This window comes from Mesocricetus auratus, unplaced genomic scaffold, assembly GCF_017639785.1.
Source record: "Mesocricetus auratus isolate SY011 unplaced genomic scaffold, BCM_Maur_2.0 Super-Scaffold_100009, whole genome shotgun sequence".
In the NCBI taxonomy this organism is placed as follows: domain Eukaryota; kingdom Metazoa; phylum Chordata; class Mammalia; order Rodentia; family Cricetidae; genus Mesocricetus; species Mesocricetus auratus.
In genome coordinates, this window is record NW_024429193.1 from 23,887,211 (window position 1) to 23,896,310 (window position 9,100).

The 9,100-nt window shown below is 41.8% G+C and overlaps 1 pseudogene; it reads right to left on the bottom strand.

Moving 5' to 3' along the window:
• Nucleotides 1-2,201: 2,201 nt before the first annotated feature.
• On the bottom strand, nt 2,202-7,423 carry LOC101826209 (annotated as a pseudogene).
• Between the last annotated feature and the right edge of the window lie 1,677 nt (nt 7,424-9,100).

Sequence of the window (9,100 nt, forward strand, 5' to 3'; positions counted from 1 at the left end):
ACTGGAACACGGATCCGTGATTGGCAAGATAGTGAGAAGGTTGGGTCTGTCCTGTTTGTGTGTCTTTCTAAATGTCCCCCCCCCTGCCCTCCCCTTCTACATTCCCAGTCTCATTCTCTGCTGATTGAAGTCTGTATTTTCATCTACTGTGGCACCTGGCCATCACGCTCTCATGCTTGCATGAACAGTGAGACTTTTCAGGGTAAGCGCTTGCCTTCGCTCACCCTCCAGTTCCAGACTTCATCTTTTCTTCACGAGGCTTTCTGTTAGCCGTGTCCATAAATCAAACTATGATAGATAGTTTAGTGATATTACACATAATAAGGAAAAACAGAGTGCTATAAGTCAAAATTTCACAGTCTCCTGTAATATACCACTCCATACCATTCTTAAAATAAAAAAATAGATCGAAGAATTTTTTTTTAAGTTCTCAAATCACCGTAACCTCACCACCCAAATATATTAACTACTAGAAAAAATATCATTGTTCATTCTTACTGAAGATTGCTTAAAGAATAAGTAAGCACTGAAAATCACTTTGGAAAAAAACATAGTAGTATTAAGTATAATTTATGACAACATATTCATTTTTAAAAAGAATTACACAATTTTAAAAAAGAATTACCTGTGTGTTGTCACAGAAATGGAAGCGTCCAAAAAATCTGCCCATCTAGGAGCTCAAGAGTGTGAAGGTCATGGATTTGACCCCAGGTGCCTCTGAGTCAATTTCCTTAGCTAGGGCAAGGACACATCGGAAGAAACATTGCTTAGGATCGTATTATTTACTTATTTAGCTTTAACAATGCAAAACTGAAACAAAAACACTGAAAATATCAGCATAGAAATGAATGGGCTTCCATGAGTGAAACTTGCTAACTGATTGCTTTAGAAATTGTAAGTACCGACAAGTGTCACATGTTTATATTCAGCAAGTCTTCTTGGCTGAGAAACTCTGTGGGAAGGAGTCAAGGGACATAGATGGAAATGCCTGTTACAGCTAGATAATGACTGAGGTCCCTGATAACTCTGGACTTAATTTGTTTGTTTTTCTCTGTTAATCTCATTGGTATACTTCTTATTTAGGTTATGAATCATTAAGGTGTTGTATATTTTATTGAATTACCTTGTATTTTAAAGATAACGAAATACGTCCATATCATGGTCTCTTGGTTTCAACAGAAGACTGAACTTGAGAAAAAAGGTATTTTGTTTTGTTTTAATTTCTCAGGGAGAGAAGTCTGTGTGTACTGATCACCTTGATTATGGTAATGCTTTCTTACCCAGTTCACATTTCAGTAAAGGTTTCTCCCCATTTTTCCCACACTGCACTCTAAAATCATCCATTAGCATACACATTACATAGGTATAAAGTTAGGTTAGTTGTTACCCACTCCTCTTCTTGACTGAGACTGTCAGTTTACAGTCATGATAGAGATATTCTCCCCATGGATGGCTTATTATCTAGGTTTGCCATAATAAGGTGCCGCAGATGTTAGAGGTCAAGGGATCAGTGTGCCAGGCAGATTGGTTTCTTCTCCAGTCTGCTCTTAGCTTGTCAAGGCTGGTCTTGTCCCTGTGTGTGTGCCTGTGCCGTTCTTTCTCTTTACGAAGACATCAGTCAGAGTTGATTAGGACCTTGTCTCAATATAGCATTCTACCCCCCCCCAGTTATGTCCCTAGCTCCAAATACAATTGCACTGCAAAATATAGCTGTTAAGGCTTCAGAATATGTCTTCTGAGAGATAGAATTCAACATAGACCATGATGACCCATCGTGCTTGACTTACCCTTCTGTGTGTGGGTAAACTTTTGGCGTTCTCGTGCAAAAGAGAACAGAAAAACTACAGACACTTCCAGGGCCAGGGAAACATTATGTTGAAAGTTTCAATAATGCTTCAAAAGGAAAGCATTTGCTTCAAAAAGCTAGCAAAACCTGTTAATATTTGCAGGGTGGCTTGCATTTATTTATTTATTATTTATTTGTGTATTTATTTTTACTGTTCTTAGAGTCACACACAGTGTTATCATCGGCAGTTTCTGCGTTTCAGTGCCCTGTTTATATCTTAGTGCTTCTTCTGTACTCCTGATAGTTCTTTCCTTCCCACAACAATAAGGTAACAGTTGTTCATTTTTAGGTGATTGTCACAAAGTATTACCACATGGTGGAATCACATTATGATGTAATGTTTTGAAAGAGGTTTTCAAAGGTAGAATTTGATCCTTCCATGTTTATTAGGTCTCTTCTTTCTTTTTTTCCAGTTTGCATTTCTAGATACAAACTGCATGGCCTGATTCGGCAGGAGGGCCAAGACTGTGAGATGAGACCGAGTTCAACAGCTGCAAAGTATAAAATGAGCTTCCCACAAACCCCACTGGGCAAAGCCAGGTCCACCTTCTCCCAAAGTGGCAGGGAATTTAGAAAGACACAACATTCTCATCCAGGAAAGGGGATCTTGCCTCTATGATCACCAGTAACTCTACCATTATGACTAAAGTTTCTAGAAGAAATTCAAGCCAGGGTTATTGCCTCATTCAATCCTCCTAGACCAAGAGACTGGAAGTACACTTGATGACTGGAGTAGCCTGCCAGCTGCTCATTGGCGCTGATCCCAGTGAGAATCACTTTTGCACTGCTCTTGTCAGGTCTCACAGCATCCTGACTCACTAACCAATGGATTCCACCAGAAGCAAAGCAAAGCAGACGGTATAGCCAATGCTAACATCCAAAACTGTGTCCAAGGGCTGAACTCAGTGTCATAGTTGAGCTCTTCTTAGATTTTGTAGTCCCTCAAGAGAAACATTGATTTCAATCAAATTCTAACTTTGAGAAGGGTTGACAGACTATTGTTCCTTTAGTTCCACCTTTTCTGTGACTTGGTCTGGCACCTCAGCATCATCAGGACACTGAGCCCCAGAAGCACCCTGAGAGGAATCTTGAGCTTTGCTGTTTTCTATGTTTAGTCACAAAAGCCACATTCAGAAGATCAGTTGTCTCATCTAAAAGGAATATGCCGACCAGCAAGGGCTGCGGTCACCATGGAATCAGAGTCTCCAGAAAAAAGGATTGCAACTTTTGCTTCCTTACTGTAAGTTTTCAAGTCTTCCTTTGATGCCAGGTTTCCTCCCTAGCTAAACATAAGATGTGACTCTTGACTGCGACATTCAGGACATCAAAGAACTGCTGAGCTGCTTACTCTTTTTGTATGTTCCTCTGTAAGAAATATTTCAGGTGTCTCTCTTGCATGTGGAATGCTGGGACTGTTTCTACAATGAGTTTCCAATGCAGCATGAGGCAGCATTTATTTAAGTGAGCCATAGGTTTTGAAAGGTACCGTTTGTCTTCGTTTGCTACCACTGATACAAACACTGGCAATTCTCCTGGAGTCTGAGTCAGGTCATTAGCACATTATTCAACAGCATTCTCCTTAGAAACACATTTCCAAGGATATAATTTTGAAGTCACACATCTGGAAACAGCAACCGAATTGAGATCAATTTGCAGAATTTCAGACACTGGAACTTCTTGCTATGGTCTGTAAGCCCAGGTGTCTGGGCACGAACAGAAGAGAGGAATAAACTCTTGCCCAGATTATTGAAATTCCAAAACAAGCTATGACAAAGAAACCCAAACTATAAGTATTGGCTAGAAGCTTGATAATACATAAAAGACTGATGACCTTGGACTTTAGAGAAGAGTGACAAATATCAGACTCATTCTTACAGGAGGAAAGGTTATTGAACATAACTTGAGTGTTGTCTTCTGCCTCAAACTTTACTCATTAAAAACTCCATTCTGTAAGAACATGTTGCTGCTTTCATTTTCCACAGGCTGGGCAGTCAAAACAACTCTCTGATAGTTAACATCAGACTTTAGCAACTGTTTGCTACTATTGGGACCCGTCTTCTAAGATTGTACAGCAAATCCTCTTTTAATTTTTTACTGAAATGCTTAACAGGGAAACCTACAGAACAGCAAATTCCACACCTGGTTCTGTGAACTCAGGGTGACTGGGTCTTGACTTCGGTTTTCTCTGAGCTTTCTAATGCTTGATATTTTTTTCTTAGTTCATACAACATATTTCTGCTTTTGGAAATCACTTTTGTTTGATCTGCAAAAAAGAATATTTTGCTGTACAGTTGCTCCCTGTATATTTTCCAATTCTTCTTCAGGTTAGAAAGTTCATCCACATAATTTGTTTTTTAATATTGTTGTTAAGAGCGTTGATGTGTGCAGTTGACGTGTGGGTGGGTACCAGCGAGGTGTGGTTAGTCTTTGTTTTTTTGAGACAGGGTTTTATCTTTGTTGTCTTGGCTGTACTGGAACTCACTTTGTAGACCAGGCTGGACTCAAATTCAGAGATCCATTTGCCTTTGCCTCTGGAGTGCTGGGATTAAAGTTGTCTACCACCATGCCCAGTGTCCCAGTGTGTAGGTCATTTTGCTACTCACTAATATGAGGGCAACATTTTCTGATGACTTTGTGACAATGACTACCGTGTCTGCATGCTTGCCTACTAGTTGGATATTCTACTAGAGTCTGCAAAACCCCCTGAAGCCGTGATTACAGAATTTCAAGTTCAGATCACAAACCTAAGTTCCATAATTTATTCATATCTCCCGTATGTGAAAAGTAGCTCCTCTACTTAATTCTGACACAGATGTTCAACTTTTGTGGGATCTGATGGTTTATCCTGAATATGGTGATTGTCAAAGATACAGAGTACCACGACAGAAGTCAAGGTGTCAGATGAAATTTACACTTTTAAACAAATAGGCAGGGAAGGAGACAGCAAAGAAATAAGTCTAGCTTTGAAATGTGATTGCCATAGGCTGGACCAAAATCACCTTCCCTCTTGTATGAAGGAATCTCATTTTTTTTCCTAAACTGAGATTGACAGTACCATCACTAAAGGTCTCTTTTATACAGCAAGTAAACAAGATAGTGAGAAAATTCTGTTCTAAAGTTACAGCTAAGACTGAAGGGAAGAATAAGAGATAGTGAATATCTTATATTTTGATTAAAATTTGCCCTGGAGTCACTAAAAATTGGCATCAGGCATTCTGCATATGCCTCTCATTCAGCTTCCAAGAGAGGTAAAGGAAGATCTATGGAAGAATGAGTGGGTATTAAAATATTAGCTTCAGCAGCGAGTGCTGTGCTTGTGGTTGGTTGTTTCTTCTCTTTGGAAGCAAGGAGGATGAACTGAAGATAAAAGAGAAAGACTTGTCATTGGGGATGTGCACGAGAAAAGGAGTATGGTCTCATGGTAAGGGACTCACCTTGGATAGACTGGCTCCTAGGTTTTTTGTTGGTTCGTTTGTTTGTTTTAACAGACCAGGAAAAATAAATACTGTAGTAAGAAGGGAAAGAATGGATGTAAACTTGCAAAGATGTCTCAGGCACTTATAAAGCTAATGGCAAGAGCCTGACTTAATGAAAACTCAATGACCATATGCATCTAAGACAGCAGATGGCTAGATTATGCATGGAAGGTTGGATGCAGGACTGAGAAATGTTGAAAACAGCATATCTAGAATTAGATTGTTTTATTTCAGGGAACTTTGCTGCAGGAAATCTACAGGTGTGTGTGTGTGTGTGTGTGTGTGTGTTGTTATTGTTGTTGTTTTGAACTATTCACATGTAACACTTGGGAGAGCCTGGGTGTGGACAGCTGTTATACAGGAAAGAAAAATAAGATCACACTCATCCCAGGACACACATACTTTATAGGCAGTTTTATGACCTCATCCAGGTAAGTAGAGGGCATTTGAAATTTCCCAGGATTCCTTTACCTGTCCAAGTAATGAGTACATAGGAAACCAGAGAGGAAGGGGGTGAGAGGTGTGCTAGAAATAGTTTGTTCTTTCTCTTACTATTAGCCAGACAACCCTGAATCAATCTTCTCAATAGGAAAGGGAGGGTTTTGGATTTGCCTTTTGAAACGAATTGACCTATGTCTAAATTCCCAAATAGGGATATTAAACACTTAAAGTGTACTTACCAAAAGGATAGTTGTCAAAGGCTATTCTGTCAAAAATGAGAAAGGAGTTAACATCATTTCCTTTTTCATGTATAATTAAGAATTAGTCTACTGTTACAAAACCCTTGTCTGTGTTAGACTGCAGAGTCAGCCCATCCTTCCCTCGTCAGCTCTCTGTTCTACAGGCCTGTTTCACAGTAGAAGCAGACAGGGTTGATGTGCCCTTTTGCACTTCTGCTCAGGGCACGACATTTCTACCCATATAAGCTGGGACTGACCCTAGGGTGTGCTGAGTCTGCTTCACCGCCTTACAGATGCCCACCTCACCACATTACCTCCAGAAGAAGGAGTGAGGAGACTGGCAAGCATATTTGATCTGACCACCACAGCGATGCTCTGCTATTTCCTGAATTTCACCTTGTTCTTTCTTCTGTCTTGGCAATTACTAACATGTACCCACACCTGTTTCTCTTCAGTGGAATAGGGGTGTGCTATGTATGCAATGTGCCAAGATGAGAAAGATTTTGTAATACTGTTTTTCACTTTCCTCAGTCCTGATAAACAAGAAGCCATTTGTTCCAGGGAGATATATACTTCTGCACATTAATTCCCGGCATTGATTTCTGTGCCAGTACCTCTGTATTCCCAGCTTTTTGGTATTTCTTGTTGACAGAGTATAAGTTTATAATGTGGACACACTTGGCTTTCCCAACCATCTGCCAGAAGAATGCCATTTGTCCCCAAAGCAGAATTCTTCTATTCTTTCCCTGTCCCAGAGTCTCAAGAAGCTTTGTTTTGTGGCTTTGAGACAACTTCTCAGTTAGCTCATAGGGGCTTCAGGTTTATTGTCATTATAGTGTGATGTGCTTCAATAGTTATCATTTGACCTCAACCCTCTTTATTTTTACAAATGTGATGAATATATTTTTAAAAATTCAAAAAGGAATGCTTATTGCTCACCTACCCTTTGTTTCTGTTCTTCTGTGTTTATCAACCACTTCATCATTAAGATTTCTTGTTAGGCAGCTTGGAACACTGTCGTCCCAGCCTAAAAGCCGTCAGTGTTGTAAACAGAACAGCTATGTTTTACCCACAAGAGACTCTCAACATGATTGGGCCTATTGACATTCCCTCATAGACGGAGTGGGAGAGGAGGGTCATTAGGACCTCACTTAAGACTCTGGTCACTCGCTCAGGCACCTGCTGCCCACTTGTGTGCAACTTTGCTCCAGCTGCCTGCGGTCCCCAGAGGAGCTAGAGTATACAAGGGGGATGTTAACTGACAGGGAACTCCATCGGGATGAGACTTTTTAGCGCCGCACCTACTTTGGGGTCTCTTGTACTTCTGTAAGTCCCTCAAGTCTGCTAATTGGTTGCCAATAAGATGCCTTTATTGGGCGATCTTTCACGGTACACAGTTGTTCAGGAAAAGCACTAAACATCTGGGTAAAGCCGTGTGCTTTATTTTGACGTAGTTTAAAAAGTTAGGTTGCTTCAAAAGCTAAACACACGCATTGCAGTGCATCATATATCTAAAAAGTTCCATTCATTTTATGAACTGAATAAATGATTTTACATGAACTTCTGACTTTTGCTTCTTTATAATAACATAGAAGGCCAGGGCTGCGTGTCAGATGCTTGTGACTGTTAGTTTTGCTTGTCAGCTTGACTGGATTGAGAAGTACATAGGAGATTAATTAGTAAACGATGCCTCTGGGTATGCTTTCTAGAGTAAGAATGACAGACCCATGCTGAGTGAGCGTGGCACCTTCGCATAGGCTTGTGATAAAGAACCTGCCAGCACGGGCCACCCCTCTCTCTACTTTAAGTTTACCATGATGTAGTTCTCTGTTCTGTGTTGTTGTTTTTCTTTTCTTTTCTTTTCTTTTCTAACAAAATCTCAATAGATTTTTTTTCCAATAAAGACTCAGGAACCAGATGCTGGGGTCAAAGCCTGCTAGCTCAGAGAGGCTCAATTTCAGCGTCATGTCATTTCCCACTCCAAACTACTACTGGTAACGTCTTCCAAAATAATTTTTTTTTCGAGACAGGGTTTGTCTGTGGCTTTGGCGGCTGTCCTGAACTAGCTCTTGTAGACCAGACTGGTCTCGAATTTACAGAGCTCCACCTGCCGCTGCCTCCCGAGTGCATGGTTTTCCTGCCTCAGCGTCTCTAGCTCACTTTGACAACTTTCCTGCCTCCTGCGTGGATCTGCCCGCATCATTCATGGTGTTTAAAGGAGGCGTCATAAAAATGCCCTCCCCACCCTTGCAGCTGGCCACCTGATGCTGTAACACTCAGGAAATCCGGCCTTGTACCTTGTCTGGGCAACACAGTAGAGCAGACCCTATTGACTGTGGTGTGAGAGAGCCAGCAGAAAGTGAGCATGAGGGATCTGGCCCCTCCCATCATCGGCCATGTGGTGGCATGGGAGAGGGAAAGAAGCCCTTCCTCTCTCCCGCCTCCTCTCCCTGCCTGTGACAGGTGTGAGAGCGGTCCCTGAGATCACAGTGTCTCCTATTTTTATCCACCAGCTGCAGCGCTTGCAAGAGTGGCCCCTGCACCTCACCTGGTCAGCACAGTAGAGCTGGCCTAGTGGTGGAGGTTGGGTGAGCTGGCCCCAAACCAGCTCTGTCCTTGCTGGTTACTGCAAAGGGGAGCTGGACAGTGCTGGACAGCGCACCCTGGTGGTGAGGATAAGGAAGAGCTGGCAGGTGACCAACTCGGGCTGTGAGTTGGCCTAACATCCACCTCATCTGTGATCTGCTGAAGCACCTGAAGGGGTTGGTCCTGCAGACCCGAAGCGGCAGCATCTTCATAACACAGGTTCACAACAGCTTGTCAAAGAGGAGTCCAGTGAGGGCCCAGCATGGATAGTGTAGCAGACACCAGAGGCTTCAAACCAGACCAGTGACTCACTGCAAGGAACTCTTGCAAGTGAAGACACAGGGACTAACGGATGCACCGTGTGACTCACTGTGTCACAAGGCAGCTTCCAAGCCGAGATTTTTCTTTGCTTTTTGTTCCCTCTTTCTTTTCTGTTAAATTTTACATTGTTTTGTTTTGGGGGGTATGATTGCAGGGGCAGAGGGCAAATGTGGGGAGATTGGGAGGTGAAT